The following is an 18,469-nucleotide window of genomic DNA, read 5'->3' on the forward strand; positions in this document are numbered from 1 at the left end:
TAAATTAGAAATAAAACGAAATTTTCTTACCAACAGCTAACATTGCACAAGTTTTTGTTTAAAACAAATGTCCATTATCCATTATGAAACGCTGTGGTTTTGTGCATAACTCTTTCATGAGCGACCTAAAAGTTTTAAAAAGATGAACATAGCTTCAATTGTAAAGGGCATCCTAGCAACTCAACTGCTGTCGTCTTTATAAAGCTATATATTGATCTATAATGTTTCCTATTTTAATAACAGGGTTTGCGTTTATATATGCCATATTATAAAATATAAATAGTTTTCGACCATCCGTTATGTACAACCCGTCGTCTGGGTTATTTTATACTATAAAATGAAAAGAAAAAACAAAACATAAGACTTTCACTGACGGCTATTCCGTGCATAATATTGCATTAACATTAAAGTTACATGCCCCCAGCGGAGTCAAAATATTTCAATAAAATCAAATTTAAAAAAAATGTTCTAAACTTTTAGTAATTTTTTACATGTTCTGTGCGATTAATGACGGATTTTCCAGTACAATGTATTTACAACTATATTTCTACTAACGCAGTAAGGGCTATTTATGCATATTTTGACCACTTTTTGGTAATTTACGGGGGTTGTAAGTGTCATTGAAAATGTTTAAATTGCTTCTTTTTAGCTACTTCACAATATAAACATTCAGATACATTTTCAAAATATTCATGCTAATTAGCATTAATCTCGAGGCGTGCTGCTTTAAATGCGCTACTAGTATTTAATTAAGGGGGAGTGGACGGTAACTTGCACTTTCCATTACCAAACCGGGCCTGAATCATTTTAAATTGTCGTTTTGAGTGTTCTTAAGGGATTCCGTTTTCTCTATCTTTTTAACTTGTGTTGTTCCGGTATTCCTACTTAAATACTGTTTAATCATCATAAAGATATGGTACCTGCTTTTTAAATATGTCTTTTGACGGCGTCTTATCTATGATATGCAGGCTTCATAACCTCTGATCCCCTTTCAAAATCCAATTTCATTTAGTTTTGCTCATTGTTTTCTCGTTAAGAGCACACGCATTTTTTTTATTTGGGGATCATATGCCGCTTTTCATTGAATGGCATTAACGTGTAACATTGAAAGTGTCATGATAATCGCCATATGAACACATCTGCGGATGTTTCAAAATTCAAAATTTTACCAGTTCAGGTTAAATGTTGAATTCTGCATAAGCTGGTGCTAGGGGGTGTGGACGGTAACTTGCACTTTCCATTAACGTCCATGAACAGGCTCAATCAAACCGAGCCTGCAGCATTTTCAATTTTATCGTTTTGGGCGTTCTCTTCTCTATTTTATGAATAAGTTGCATTCTTAAGATGGTGTCATTACGCTTACGAATTGGTGCAAATTTGTTTTATATAAATTATATTAAGTGATATGGCTAAAAACTCAAGTGCTTTAGTGTATGTGAAATGTTATGGAAAGATAACATAATAAGAAAGGAATATATTATCAATAAAAATGCAATATTATTATTGCCTTAAAAATGTAAGCTATTTTATCGAGGGAGAATAAAAAATGCTGTAGACTTTTCCAATATGACATGAGGTGTACAGATTATTCTAATTCATTGTTTTGTGCATTGTCAGATTTAACAGCAACATTTTTGTTGAAATAAACGATGGCGTAGCTTGCGCCGCCTAAAATGTAAAATTTATATTACCAAGGTTGTTTGGCTATTCTTATCCGGTACCGAAACAAAAACAAAAACTGAATCAATTAAAATGGACACTACAAAAAGGAAAACAAATGAAAACAAATCAAATAACAGAAAATCTTACTTGACAAATTACATACAGAACGTTTAAGTTAACCACACTATAATAAGTCCAAATTGTTGAAACAGACGCGTAACTTTTATCCAAGCTTTGAGGAAAATATGCTAATTTACATCATTGCTAAGTTCATCTAAACTGGAAAAAAAGGCAAGAAAACGGTGTGCAATGAATATGTTTCATAATACGCCTACATCGATGCAATTATAAAGTACAAAGTTTAAGTTGTAAGAAGGGCGTTTACTTTTCCTGCGCAAAGTAATAAGCTTTTTCTACGTTAGAATGCAAGTATGTATCAATTGTACAAAATATTATTATATCTATAACACAATAGCACGAAAAACAGACTGATTAAAGAAATGCGTACAAATAAGCGGATGTTATGCTCTAGCATTTATATACATGTATAACCTACGAAACGAATACAGTAAAACGTTCTATAATATTGACAGATTGTTTTGTTTTTTTTTAATCGGAAATTAATAAGTTTACATCTGACGGATTTTTCATCTATCTAAGTAAAAACATTTTGGTTTGCATAATAAAATAGACTGATATACATAACTAATATAAATTATACATGAATGATATATACATGTTTGATAAAAATCATATATGAAAGGTATAAATGACTGACACAAATCATGTATGAGAGGTACATATAACTGATATAAACCATGTATAAGTGTTTTAACATAATTAATAAAATCATGTATGAATATTCAAAATAAAAATAAAGACTTTTTTCAAAACTGCGTATGTTATATATGATAAGTGCATGTGTTTGGATTAATAAATATACAATAAGTCAGGATTTTAAGGCGTTTAGAAATTCTACACCCCAAGTGTCTGTACTTTAATAAACTACTATCTTAAATGTCAAATTATTTATACTGTGTTATTTTAGTATTTTTGGTTTTGTTGTGCGCAAATGAAACAGGATATGTTTTATTTAATCTCAAAATTATTTTGCATAAGAATGCGTGGCCGTACGCAATTTAAATATAATTTGATTCTTTTTATTTCACATTGAATAATAGATGAACGATGAATAACACAATCAAATTTAAGCCAGACAAAGTATATGAATTTTGATACGTCATTTACCCATAGCGACTAGAGTTTGTTTATATTCTGTATTCTGCAGTAGCAACGTCAATTACTTATTGTGCCTCAGAAATCCATATTTATTATATTCTTAAGAAGTGTGAAGCATGTGTTTAATAATGTTTTATTAATGGATTTAGAGCATGTTAGATGTTTGACAACAGAAGAACAGAAGAAAGTAGCGCTAAATGTGTAGTACTAAATGTGTTGTAAAGGTAGCAAAATGTAAACAAAGTTGTATTCACAATAACTATACCAATTTGCAACAAACCAATGCATCTGTAACAAGATACCAAAAATAAAAGGTTTTTTGAGACATACAAATAGAAATATTCATGAGGCATAATGGGCCTTTAAACGTTTAATATATTACATTTAGTACATAGTCCTTTCACGTATTTTAATTTTACTTTTCATAGTATATTATATGGGTTTATTACATTCCGTTACATTTCATTTTCTAGCAAAGCTAGATATGTCCATTGTTATTTCTCATAACAAAATACAATACTTATGACACTAGTGTCTGTTGTTTTTTTTCTTTTTTGCTTGGTTTGTGTCGTTTTGGTTTTTGTTAAGTTTTCATTTCATTTTCAAGTTTTATGATGTTTTTTGTTTTGTTTATTGTTTTTGTGTTGTTTTTGTGGTTTTTTTGGGGTGGGTGGTTCTTTTCTTTTTCACGTTTTATGGTGTTTTGTTTGTTTTTTATTATTGTTGGTGTTGTTGTTGTTGTTGAAGTTGTTGTTGTTGTTGTTGTTGTTGTTAAAGTTGTTGTTGTTGTTAAAGTTGTTGTTGAAGTTGTTGTTGTTGTTGTTGTTGTTGTTGAAGTTGTTGTTAAAGTTGTTGTTGAAGTTGTTGTTGTTGTTGGGTGCATCAGCTCTTTTTTTTTCTTTTATTGAGGTAGCAAGAAGCAATCCAAAAGACAGAAACTAGCATGCAAATATCGTAGTTATGAATGAAGACGTATCATTGTAATGTTAAACCCTGACTCTTCTATAACTCTATTGATTATAACTGTGTTTTATTAATACGTACTGCTGATATTTGCATATCATTCTCACAAAAATAGAGATTTTATCACAATTATTTCAAAAGCTTTCTAACTTGACTTTTCACTTCCTAATGGAACAGCATTACTTTATTGCTTTATGTCACATGTACAACGGCTAAATGATATGTCAGCTGTTGAAATACAAAATGCATTGCATTTTATGATTTTACTAATTTTATGATTTTATGAACACATATCAACATAAGATGAAGAACATTTTATAAAGTATATACTCATTTAAGGTGCATTTATCGAGACATGTATTGATTAAAATCCATTTATCTAATCTATCAATACATATACTGATAAAATCATACCATGAAACAACCTGTAGCAGATCATTTTATTTTATTTCAGATAGGAAAGTGTATCAATACAGAAACAGATTATATAGTGACATGAATATGGAGATATACATAAATGATCAAACTACTTTTTTTCTAATACCGGGTATCTCCCAATTTTGAATGTTTGGAATAACGGATATATACGAACATATTTCTTTCATACATTTATTTTTGAATTGTTCTTTTAAAAAATCTAAACAATAATTTTTTTAATAACAGACCGCACATATTTAGCTTTATACACTTTAAAACATGTTGGATATTCATACTTGAAATACATTGCATATATTTTAAATTTACTACTATAATTCCATCAATTAACAACATCAATTTAAGTGTCATAATAAATCACCAATATCGTTTTCTATCTATCAGCAAATTTATAGTGTTTTGTAGAACAGAACAGTACTTTATTATCTCAAATCAATACATATACCAATGAGAGAACAGAACAAATGCAAGATTTCAAATACATGACATATTGTTTGTGCAAACAGTATTTTTGATATAAGGACCAGTCAAAAATATGACGACACAAATATATATACGGAACCCTCGGTACATATTTTTTCAAGTGATAAACATTTTAAATTTTAAAATGACTTATAATTTTGACTAATTGAATAAAAAAAAACTGTGTATTTTGAAACGACTGGTATGATTAAGTCTGCACTTAACCCTGGGTGTTTTTTTTTAAACGTGCATTGATTATGCCTGCAATAGATACAAATAACAAGTACAATTAACTCGTGTGTAAACGGTTATTTTAAAACAATACACATTGATTTAAAATGTAATATTCAATTACATTTATAAATTTATTGTCAAGAACAGGGAAAATCAATCTTGATCGAACTCGTTCGGCATGAGGAAAAAATAAACAAACATGTTATGTTGAATGAAAAGGGGCAATCATTAAAAATGTTATAACTGACATTATAAACAACTATTTTACACACACAAAAACATGTTTAACTGACATTTTTGACAACAATTACACAAAAAACACATTTAATATATAAATTTTACAAATGATCAAACTGGGAGGTTACAAAACCGCTCTATTTATCTACAAAACAAATGTTAATACTTACAATTAAAACACACAAATAGCGTAAATCCAAAAACTTAAATCACGGTTATCATTAACTAAATAGAAAGTAACTCTATCGTGTGGCAAGTATATATCAATTTAAACTATTGATCAGTACTAGGTAATCTGTATATAAATTGTTTGAACCCGGAAGAATTATATCATTATCTATCCAATCCGTATTTCACATGGTGAAAATCAAAGATGTATTGCTTTTATTGTTCATGAAATCGACATTGATAAAGACTTGATATCGATAGCCTAAAACAAAATAGCTTTAAATAGTGTCATTTGAGTGTCATTGGTAAAATATAAAACTCCGCACTGGTCGAAAAGATTTAGAAAGAAAAGTTTTAATCTTCCTGAATCCGAAAAAAAATGAGCCCAAGAAAACATTTTGCATTATTGAAAACTTAAGAATATTGATATCATGTGTCTATACATATAATAAGCATTTAATAAGGCAGCAATGAGACCAAAATAAAACGTAAAAAACAGTTTTTGACACCTTTCTTCACGTCAGGATTGTTATATTTTTCTGGTCCTTCAGGATCGTTGATCGCTGATTCCAGCACTTTTAAGCGTTGAAAATTGATTACCACTCAAGCCCGTGCTGGGGTGAGGGGATTTTACACTTTTTCATTATCCCTCATGTGGAGACTCAATCAAACCGAGTCTGCAATTTTTGTGTAATTTTGTTGTTATTAATGCTACCGAGGGATCACTTTTTTCCAGATATTCAGTTGTATTGAGTCAGTTCTGTTAATTGAAGAAAGTGAAAATAAAGGCTTCAGTTACATTGTATCAGTTCATGATGTGTTAATGAAGGTGTAACGTCTCTCACGTGAATTAGCACTGGTTAAAATCCTCTACATGTATCTCTGAAACAAACAATTATACATATCCAACATTTAATATTTCATCTAACAACCTAGATTTCTTTTGTGTCATACACCAAAAATTATGACAACAATGGCGGATGTTTACTTGAAAACTAATGAAAGCATTGGAAGTCGAACAAGAAAAGCTTTTTGGACTTCCAATGCTTTACATCGTTATTTGACTTTTAACCACTATATCAGCACAACATAACAAAACAAAAAAGTGTCTTTCCTCTTTCAAATTAACCACTGTTTTTAGATCTGACTTCCTTTGATATTAATTATATTTGCATTACTGAAGTAAAAAACATTTTATCTATTTTGCAAAAAATATTTGATGGTTAATGATATTTCTTATCATTTTTCACTTCATGTCAATTGTATATTATGATTATTGATTATTGATATGCTTATTTGTTAAATCATTTCAATGCATCAATCAGCCAACAATAAAGATCAATTTTACCTAGAGTTTGAAATAAACTTATGTTGAATAACATAATCAATATTCAAAGAACGGAATAAGAAATGAGAAAGGAAAGATCAACAAGGTAATGCGATGCGACATTCACTAAATGCAGTCCCCGAGCCACATCCCATCCACAACTTCAACAGATCCATCTGGAATCACACAGAATCATCGATAAAGTACCCAGCAGGAATTAGATGTCGCGTAACTTTATTCATGGGATAAAAATGACCAAATATGTGATAATATTCAGAAGAACAAAAAAGAAAGACGTAACCAAGCAGAATTAAATTTATTAAAGAAACAGATTAACAGATTAAACATGTAAAAATGTCAAGGGATTGAATCGTTCCGTATTTTAATAGTCGAAATGTACTAATACCTTGAGAAGTACTGCATGTAGCAGGTAGCAACTCGCAAGTGGCATGTTATGACCGGCATTATATTCTCGTAATTTTGGTAATTGAATGATAATGCCAAATCATGTGATTTTTCCAAAGCATTCAGAATGAATGGACATTGTCATTTGATTTATGGGCTGCGCCATCTTGGTAAAATAATTAATCTTTCGCAAGTCGGTATGTATGCAAATGTATTTCAATTAAAAGGCTCTGATGTATATTAGAAATGAATGATGACATTTATGCCTGAAAACCCTACTAAGCTATTATCAATTGATATTTTTAAAGATAAAACTGCTTCCCACTCCTCTACTTACAATGTAGAATCCTTATCTATAAGTTAATAAAGTTGCCTTAGAAGGAATTTTGGTTGGCAATAATTGTGAGAATAATAAAAAAAACAGTCCTTCTTGTTAACAGTACAACTTCCGAGGTGTCGAAATGTGGTAAGCTGCATGTAGCAAATGGCAAGTAGCAAATGGCAAGAAGTAAGTGGCATGTCTGGACCGGCATTCCATAGCCCTGGGTCCTATAAATGAGCAATTTTATGTTCAGTGTGGCCAAACACACAATTCCAAATATATGTATTTCAAAACACAAGCAGTTAATCAGTTGCTCAACATTATTCAAGGATATGCGACATACATTGAAGAAAATTAAAGGCTAATAACAATTTATATACATGTACACCCACCCATCTAAGAGGTCACTGGACTTCATCAGCAAGTGTATAAAACCAGCAAATTTTTCAAACATAAACTGTGCAAGATCATTTAGAAATAACGAAAACAATAGGGGTAAAAGATTTTCACCTTGACTTAAGCCAGCATTACTTGCAAAACATGAAATCTTATTACCAGCTTTTGCACATAACTTTGTTTGATTATATAAATTTTAACCCCTATAAATAAAAATTAACCAACATTTATGATCAATTATACTATACTTTCTAAAACCAGCTTGCTCTTCACACAAATATCATATGACTCTAGATACTTGTTCAGACGGTTATTTAATACAGTAATAAACAGTTTACCAAAACAACTTAATATAGATATGCCCCTGTAATTATCAGGGTCATTTACATCACCATTATATTTATGCAATGGTAAAATCACTCCCTCACTCCATATTTCTGGGAAAATACTACAGTCAAGAATAATATTAAACAAGAAATGTCGAAAGACACATATGCCCCCTTTCTAGCCCTTGACTCACATTATTGGTAATTTTGTTAGAGAAACTTGCCATAAATGGGTATTTTGAAGTATTCAATTATGGAAAAAAGAAAAATAATGAAAACTTTGCAATGAATAGGCCCCTGTGACCTTTACCTTTGACCTATTGACCATAAAATCTAAAGGGGTCACTTACTTGTTATGACCAATCAATATTAGAAATATGAAGACTTTGTGATGAAGAGTTTTCAAGATAATAAGCGGAAACCATTCTGATATTTAAGACCCCTGTGACCTTGACCTTTGGCCTAGTGACCCAAAAATCAAAAGGGATCATATACTGGTTGTGACCAATCATTATGTGACATATCAAGACTTTGTGATGAATACTTTAAAAGATAATCAGCAGAAACCATTTTGACATTTAAGGCCCCTGTGTCCTTGACCTTTGACCTAGTGACCCCCAAATCAATAGAGGTCATCTTCTAGTTATGATCAATCACTATATGAAATATGAAATCTTTGTGATGAATTCTTTTCAAGATAATCAGTGGAAACCATTTTGACATTTAAGGCCCCTGTGACCTTGACATTTGACCTTGTGACCCAAAAATCAATAGAGGTCATCTAATAAATATGACCGATCACTATGTGAAGTATGACGACTTAGTGATGAATACTTTACAAGATAATCAGCGGAAACCATTTTGACATTTAAGGCCCCTGTGACCTTGACCTTTGACCTAGTGACCCCAAAATCAATAGGGGTCATCTACTAGTTATGATCAATCACTATGTGAAGTATGACAATTTTGTGATGAATACTTTTTTAAGATAATCAGCGGAAACTATTTGATATTTAAGGCCCCTGTGACCTTGACCTTTGACCTAGTGACCCCAAAATCAATAGTTGTCATCTTCTAGTTATGACAAATCACTATGTGAAATATAAGACTTTGTGATAAATAGTTTTCAAGATAATCAGCGGAAACCATGTGGTCTACCGACGGACAGACCGATGGACCGACAGACCGACGGACCGACAGACAGACAGACCGACATTAGCAAAACAATATACCCCCTCTTCTTCGAAGGGGGGCATAACAATTTGCAAAACATAGGAAGCATAACAACTTGAGAACTTTTCAAATACTCTTTCAAAATGTTGTCAAAACTGACGACGCTTTTCCATACTTTAAAGATTTTGTGGCTGATGAGACAATGATGCATTCAACTCTTCATTTAATAAATGAAAGTCTTCAAAATTGACATCATCATACTGTGTGCAAACATCATTTACATTCTGATTAAGCTTATTAAAATACTCATAAAATACCTCACTAGAAATTTTATTCAAAACAGTTTTTCTTTCGCTTGAATATCTGTTTAAAAGAGCCCGGTAAGATTTAGGATCCATGTTTTGTAATCCTTTTATTTTTTTTGGTAACATCAGCATGAAATGACCTAAACTTAACATTGACTTCCTTTTTGTAACATTTACTACTTGTTATCAAAGTTTCATAGTTTGTAGTAGAGCGAAACCTTCTATATTTACCCTTGCATGCAAATACTGTTTGCGATACATTCTGCAAGACTCATCAAACCAGGGTAATTTACTATGATTAACAGACACATTACTTGTCCTACCTTTTTTACTAGACAGTTTTTGCTTTACAAAACAACATTTATTAGCATCATCCGAAATGACTCTTGAACATTTTTCAGTTAAGTCATTAATAGTTAAGTCATTAATAATAACTTCACTATAATTTTCACTAACATACAGGTCAGACAATTGCACATAAATATCATCTATTACATCATTGTCAAATTCTCATTTTGTAATATATGACAAACGAAATATTCTAAAATTGTTTATCAAATATATGCTGACAATATTTGAACATATCGCAAAACCTACGCCATTGCTGGCGATAATGAAACTTTCTTGTCGGTATAGCGACGAATTTCCTTATAAGGTCATTCATTAATAAAATATTCATAGATGAGTAAGAAGACATTTAACATAATGATTATTTTTTATAATACAACATATTTTTATAAACAAAATTATGATTTAACACTGATATAAAAAAAATATTATAATATTAATAATCGAGATGGGATAAACGTTGAACTTCGACAGGATCTCCATATTAACAGGCTTGAGGCAGTTTGTGTTGAAATTATTATTCACTCCAAAAAGACTTCTTGTCGGCGGTATTTATCGACCACCTGACTCATACAATGTATACGGGCAACTCCTGAAAAAAAGGGTCGACCGCGCTTTCTCTGTACAAACATATGACACAAAAGTTGCAGGTGATTTCAATATCAATACTCAGACATCATCCTCAAATAAGATGACTAGACTTATTGAATCCTATGATGCAGAGTAACGTATCACCTCTCTAACGCACTTCACTGAACATTCTTCTTCCTTGATATACCTCATATTTGTTAAGTACCACCAAAATGTTATCACTAGCTTTGTAGCCGATCCCTTTATTCCTGATCTCACGCGTTTTCATTGTCCTGTTGTAGCAGTCCTAAAATTAAGTAAACCAAAGCAGAATAATTTTTAGAGACGTATTTGGCTATATGATAAAGGGGATGACGACACTTTCAGAGATAACTAAGGTCATCAGACTTGCATTCTCTTTTATCTAATGACAACGTAGATGAGTCAGCGGAAATTTTTTCTAAAACACTTATCAAAGTAGCATCCGTAACAATTCCTAACAAAGAAGTAACAATAAGACCTGGTGCCATCTCTTGGATGAATAACGATATTCATAAATTAATCAGAAAACGAGCCAAACTTCACAAAAAAGACAAACAAAACAATACAAATGTACCGTATCATTGGTCAAAATTTAGAAAAATTAGAAACGATGTCACTACACTAATACGAAAATCTAAATAAATGTATCAAAATAAACTAGTTGAAAAAAATCAACTCAAGTAATGTAAACCCTAAAAGAATGGTACAAATGTAGTAAAAAAATTAACAAAGAAGATTTCAAATTCAATATCTTCACTAAATTACAACAATATCATTGCATCATCCGATCAAGAGAAGGTAGAAATTCTAAACGATTTCTTTAGTTCGCAATCAAAGGTAGATTATGAAGATTCAATACTTCCACCCCTTACTGAAACAAACATTCCTAGCCTATCAAACATTAACATTACTCAGCAGGATGTGCTTGACTCAATATCCTTAGTAGATCCCTCAAAAGCATGTGGCCCAGACCTTGTAAGTCCTAAATTACTACGAGAAGCCGCGCCTGTTTTAGCCAGTCCACTTGCAGCCTTTTTAAACAAACTTATTCGTTCTTCTTCATTTCCTACACCCTGGAAACTTGCTAACGTAACTCCTATTTTTACAAAATCTGATCCAACACGTCCCGAAAATTACCGCCCTATCTCATTATTAAACTGTATCGTAAAATTGATGGAAAGATGTGTTCATAAGTATCTGTATAATCATCTTGTTACTAATAATTTGCTTACTCCTCACCAATCAGGTTTTATAAGAGGTGATTCAACAGTTAATCAATTAGTTTACCTATACAATGATATTTGTCAAGCTCTCGATCAGGGTAAAGAGGTTAGGGCTGTATTTTGTGGCATCTCCAAGGCCTTTGATCGAGTATGGCATCAAGGTCTTCCCTACAAACTATCTTCATTGGGTGTAAATGGATCGCTTCTTCAATGGTTCTCCTCCTATTCGTCTTCCAGGCGACAAAGAGTCCAGTACAGAAATGTATCCTCAGCATGGGTTTCTATTTCCGAAGGTGTCCCTCAAGGTTCAGTTCTTGGTCCCCTTATGTTTCTTGTCTACACCAACGATATCGTAAATGACATATCTTCTAACATAAAACTTTTTGCGGATGACACAAGTTTGTATATAGTCGTAGATAACCCACTTACTGCAGCAACAAGTCTTAACTCAGACATAGATCGGATACATTCTTGGGTCAATACTTGGCTTGTTTCTTGTAATACAGAAAAAAAAACTAAAACAATTACTTTTTCAAGGAAATTATCTTAACCGTCTCATCCTACACTTAGTTATAACTCTATAACAATATTTCAGGTCACATCACATAAACATCTTGGTGTTACTTTATCTCATGATGCCCGTTTGAAAAAATCATATTCATCTATTACTTGATAAGGCCTGGAAAAGAATTGGACTACTCAGAAGTTTTAAATTTCTTTTATCACGAAAAAGTTAAGAACGCATGTATTATTCATTCGTCCGCCCACTTCTTGAATATGCTGATGTAGTCTGGGATAACTTAACTGACGAACTAAATAGGGAAATCGAATCCGTTCAAAATGAAGCAACTAGCATAGTCGCAGGCGCTACCAAACTGTGTAATATTAACAAACTCATCAGTGAACTTAGGTGGGAATCGTTAGAAAATAGAAGAAATAAACACAAATTAATCTTATTGTATAAAATGAAAAACTATAAATCACCTTCTTATTTTTCAAATCTTCTAACTCCCACCCAACAAAGCCATATAACCTTAGACATGTTGACTATTTAACTCCAGTACCAACAATAACACATTTATACTCAAAATCATTTCTACCTTCTACTATTCGCACCTGGAATTCTCTTCCTGAAACTCTTCGATCTAGTCCAACTTTAAGTCCAAAATAACTTCGAATATCAAAAGACCACCGTCTTACTATAATACAGGCACACGTAAAGATCAAGTACTTCACACAAGATTAAGATTAGGATGTAGTTCATTGAATGAGGATCTTTTCAGAAGGTCTGTTGTGGAAAGTCCAACATGCACATGCGGAATGAGAGAAATTGTATCTCATTTCTTATTGCAATGTACCAAATACAGAAATATACGCGAAAGATTTCTCACTTATTTGAATTGTCCGGCTACAGTAAATAATCTTCTTTGCGACAACGAACATCTCTCTTCTGATGAAAACAAAACCCTCTTTCAGAATGTCCAAAAATTCATTACACAATAGAAGCGCTTTTTGAAAGAATTACTATCAGTGTGAATAAAGTTGATCTTTCAGTACGCTCATATTTCTTTACATGTTAATCTAAATTATTAAACTCCGATATATTCAATCATATCTTTTCTTACATTCTTCCTTTCTTCTAGCATTTCACCATAATTTATCTTAGTTCCTCTATAGTGATAATTCAACAATCACTCTTATTCTTTGTTGTACATTCAAAGAGCTGGGCCAGTTACACAGACGGTCTGTCCCCAATCGGTCAGTTAATTTTGAATTTATTGAATAAATAAAGTTTAAACTAATAATCATTAAAGATGGTCGAGTTTTTGAGGGTGAGAAACTGAGACTGACTTCTTGTCGGTAAACACTGAACAAAAGTTCTAACCGATCACCCTGCGTTCTCGCTTATATATGAAAAAGAATAATACCAATAGATCCGACTTTTATTTTATTTCGAAGAGAATGAACACATTGAGAATAATAAAATTATAAAATTTTCTATTTAAATAATACTTTATCGATATTTAAAAAAAAAATAATTTATGAACAGCCACTCATAGAGGCTCCAGCATTCAACCTTCCAACTGCTACGGCACGATCCTACATCGACATTCGTGCCATGTTTTATGTTTTTCACTTATACAGTTAACAAGGATTTATGCAATGTAAAATTTAATACTCACCACGCTCTGCACGAACATTTCGTGCCAAAATGTGTAAACCGCGCCCTGTCTCCCGCGTGAGTTCATGGAACCGTATTAAATTATTTTTCTTTCCACAAATAGGTAGAAAATGACACAAAAATCACCTCTGCAAAATTTTATAATAATCTATCAATTGACCCGTTATAAAATAATCAAAATTTAAAAAGTGATTGGTTAGAACTTTTGTTAAGTGTAGATATTATTTGCCAATGAACCTGGTTCAGAACGAACTTATTATGTTTTCATGTTAAAAATATTAGGAATTATGATTATTAAATGATGAATAAGTAAAATTAATTCGTTTATTTCCATTTTTACTTCTTGTTGGTTCTTGTCGATTTCTGACGGTTCTTGTCAGTAATCAAGTCAAGTCAAGTAAATTTTATTTACAAGTCGGATACATCAAAATGATCATCAATAAAACATAAGCTCTGATGAGCTTTTTACAATATTTTTAGTAATAACGGAGATCAGAAAAACAGGCATCTTCTTGGTAATTATAATATCTTGCGTGTAGTTTTTATTCATTATCGTATTTACTAAATTAGACCAGTCACTTTACGGCAATCTTGATGACGTTTTTCACATCTACCAGTTCAATTTTCATTTTTTCTGGAATAGCACATCAAAGTTATAGAGATATTAAATGCGTAAGTGCATATATAATTCTAAAAATATTGTAGATGAGCGAATAGTTGAATTTTCTATTCTTTACTCGAAAATTTTCAGTTTTTATTGTATATTTCAAATATATTTTGCAGTTAAATGTCGAACATGTTTGTTGTGATTTGTTAATTACTCGGTTAATGACATATTTTTTTATATTTTTGACAATGTTTATGTTAGGGACAAAAATTGTGGCACTCTTTGTCCTAAATTCACATACCCTAATGCATTTCAACAACCAATAACTGTTTTAATGGAAATCTTACTGTGCTATGAAAACAATTTGACATGTGATAGTCCTATAATATGACGTCGCTTTGAGATATTTTTGCTTCTGGGCAAAGCAACGTCATATCGAAATTGCTCAAAAACCCATAGCATGTTCCGCCAGAAAATCGGGCGGAACGAAAAACAATGAAGACAGCGTGTATTTACATAAGTTTTGACCTATTTATGAACAAAACTAAAAAATAAATACCTTTTGTCAAAATAATTAAACTGTCACTTCCGAAAAATCATGATTAAATCCTCTCATGTATTTCAATTCTTTTTACAGCCGATAAACAAATGGCGGCCATAAAGTGCGCGAAATCTGATTGGCTAATTCAAATGCAAGCGTTTAACTGAGTCAGAACAATCTAACGGAATATTTTTTAACGAAATAATAGCCCATGCACCGTCAGTGTGTTCGAATATATTTTTCCGTTCAAAAAATTTGAATCAATCTGTAAAGCACCTTGCTTAACCAGTATGGCTGATAGACAAAAATAGATTGATGTTTATATTTTATTTTAAATTGATAAGTACATTGTTTGAGAGTTTTTGTGTATAATTGAGCATGAAATTGAAAGAAAAGAAGATAAGCTTTTGAATAAAGCTTGAAAGGCAAGACAATATACATTTTTTGAATTTTTTATGATGCTATGCGTTTTTGAGCAATAACTATTAGACGTCAGGCTTGACCGACATAAACTATAACAAGCCTGTAACGTCTAATATATTGGACTAGACATGTGACAGCTCAGTTTTCTCTGTCAATAAGGTATGTAAGGTAGCACTCCACAGTTAATTTAAAGTTCATGCTCAATGTCCTACAAGCAAAATGTCTAATTATTCTGATACCAAACTACACAACCTGGAAAAAGAAAACACATTTTGTTGATAACATATATATGACGGGGCGTCCGTGGCCAAGTGGTTAAGGTCGCTGACTTCAAACCACTTGCCCCTCACCGCTGTAGGTTCGAATCCCGACAGGGACTTTGGATTCTTCCATGTGAGGAAGCTATCCAGCTAGTTTACGGAACGTCGGTGGTTCTACTCAGGTGCCCGTTCGCGCCTGAAAAAATGCACGGAAGGGCACCTGAGGTCTTCCTCCACCCTCCACCAGTAAAGCTGGAACGTCGGGATATGACCTATACTGTGTCGATGTGATGTAAAACCCAAAACAATCAAACAAACAAACAAAAACATATATATGACATAAGATTGAACAATGAAATTATCCCATCTGCAATAGGCAGGCAGTAAAAAAGTTGCAATTCATTCCCTTTTTTATGAAGCGTTTCTACTACGCTCGCAAGCAACTGGGCCGACGATGAGCCCGGGGCGGTACCTATATAGGTCGGAGTCGTTTTTTTGTCCTGGAAATGACGAAGACAGTATTTTAATTAAAAACAAATTTATTAAGTCCAAAGTATCGCATAAGAATGATACATGCATTATAACAAATGTTGAAAACATGTAATAATTTTAACACAAAAGTTTATAATGCATATCAGTTAATACATAATGATTATGTTAAGTTACATGTATTTTATATATCATGTTAACAGATTGGTACTTATTTAAAATAATACAAGGCAAAATGGGGAATTAGGCTTTGCATATGAGAGGTACCATTTAAATGAAAAGTACTATAGATTATCACAAAAATAGATTTCTATAGTTACTTAAAAATTGATTGAAACATTACTTTTAATATTTACTTGAACAATATACCAAAGTGAGTCTTTGTTTTTAATATTAAATAGCTTAGCCCTAAGCTTTCCTATTTTATTATTTATAAAGAAACTCACATTATTACTTTTAAAACAAGTAAATATTTTATGAAATACAATGACTAATAACATTTCTGTTATTCACAATTTTACAAAAATCAAAATAGAGTACAATTTCACAAAAATGTAAGAATAAGATATATTTCCTACATAAAAATGTCATTACTTAATTGATCAAAAATAAAGTTTTGATTATTGCTTCAAATAGTTTTACATTTATCATTTATAAGTACAAAGAAAATTACATTATAACAATAAAAAATATATTATGTTGTACATACCTGGAAATGACGAAGACAGTATTTTAATTAAAAACAAATTTATTAAGTCCAAAGTATCGCATAAGAATGATACTTTGGCTCCAAAATTTCCTTATTTTAAAACTTGTCTTCATTTCTGGTACAACATACGATTGGTTCTTTCGGAACCCGGTTTTTGATGATTGGTCCAGCAATCAAGATTGTCACAAAGTTAAGAGTGGGAGGTGCCATTTGGACTGAGAAATCTCTCAGCTTTGGTGTTTTTCTAGTAATTTTATGTTAATGCTAAACAAGGTGATAACCTATCAGCTTATTAAAAGCCAACAAGTTCTCACAATGACAAACATCCTTTACAGAACAAAAGGTGCTAATGGAAGCCATTTGCCAAAAATAACAATTGCAAATGTTTAAAATTCCAAAGCTTATTTAAGAAAATTTATAATTAAATACCACCAAATAACAATTTTTGGAACAAAGTTCATAATAGTAAAAATAAAACTGAAATATTTAAAATCTATGTTTAAAGACAAAAATTTTGATATTAATTTTAACTATTTAAGTTAAAATTCAACAAAATGTACTTTTAAAACATTTTACCTATTTATATTTATATGATTATTAATTATGATGTATTACATAATTTTATATAAGAAAAAAGGCACATCATAATACCTTGAAGCCAAAAATCTACAGTGGCCCGAGACCGAAAACAACACATTGTGTTCCTCTGGCGAAAAATACCTGCAAATATACAGGCTAAAGTCTAGTCCTTCATTAAAAGACATCGGATTTCTTTTTTTTTTTTACAGTTTGACATTTATCTGAAAATGCGAAGACTTTCCATGACTGGCTAATTTCCCATTGCACAAATCGACATGCTTCTCGAGTCGATTTGAATTTACCGGTAAATCACAACTTAAATGTTATTTATCTCAAAAAGCAATTGATTGCATAAAAGTCGGAAGCATATTTTCCCAAAAACTGTAAAAATATGCAAAAATTACTCTCAATAAGTAGTTTATTCATGGCTCACGCTGACAGTCGCCATAGTCGCCATTTGCGATTATTTTATAAGATTGGCGATTATTTTTGCATTTTGGCTACAAAATCTGGCGATTATTTTTTACTTCCAACAGTGTTTATATAAGGTGTAAAAATCCATAAAGAATGCAGTAGACCCAATTAACACCAGCGGGGTGGATTTAATTGTGTGTCAACTTTTTATCGGTCACGTGCTGCTTACTATATTGCCCGAGGTGATAAAAATACATGCAAGATGTAAAATTGTATAAGTACTTGAAAGATATTGTCCAGCATTATAATAGCCATCAAATATCCGTCAATTAGCCACAAAAATCGTTTTAAAATTGATAAATTGGATATTGACCAACCCAAAATTTACCGTAAATTGCAAATTTTTTTTTGTTTTAAGCTGCTTGACA

At 31.6% G+C, this 18,469-nt stretch overlaps 1 long non-coding RNA gene across 1 annotated transcript; it reads right to left on the reverse strand.

Annotated features, from left to right (window-relative positions):
- Positions 1–21: 21 nt before the first annotated feature.
- LOC132747618 (uncharacterized) lies at positions 22–5,805 on the reverse strand. Its single transcript, XR_009628147.1, has 3 exons — positions 5,403–5,805; positions 1,810–1,941; positions 22–125 (listed from the first exon to the last, which is right to left on the reverse strand). It is a non-coding gene; the product is annotated as an uncharacterized LOC132747618 (long non-coding RNA).
- Between the last annotated feature and the right edge of the window lie 12,664 nt (positions 5,806–18,469).

The sequence above is a fragment of the Ruditapes philippinarum genome, unplaced genomic scaffold, assembly GCF_026571515.1.
Source record: "Ruditapes philippinarum isolate M1 unplaced genomic scaffold, ASM2657151v2 ctg8412_1_1_1_1, whole genome shotgun sequence".
NCBI classification, from domain to species: Eukaryota; Metazoa; Mollusca; class Bivalvia; order Venerida; family Veneridae; genus Ruditapes; species Ruditapes philippinarum.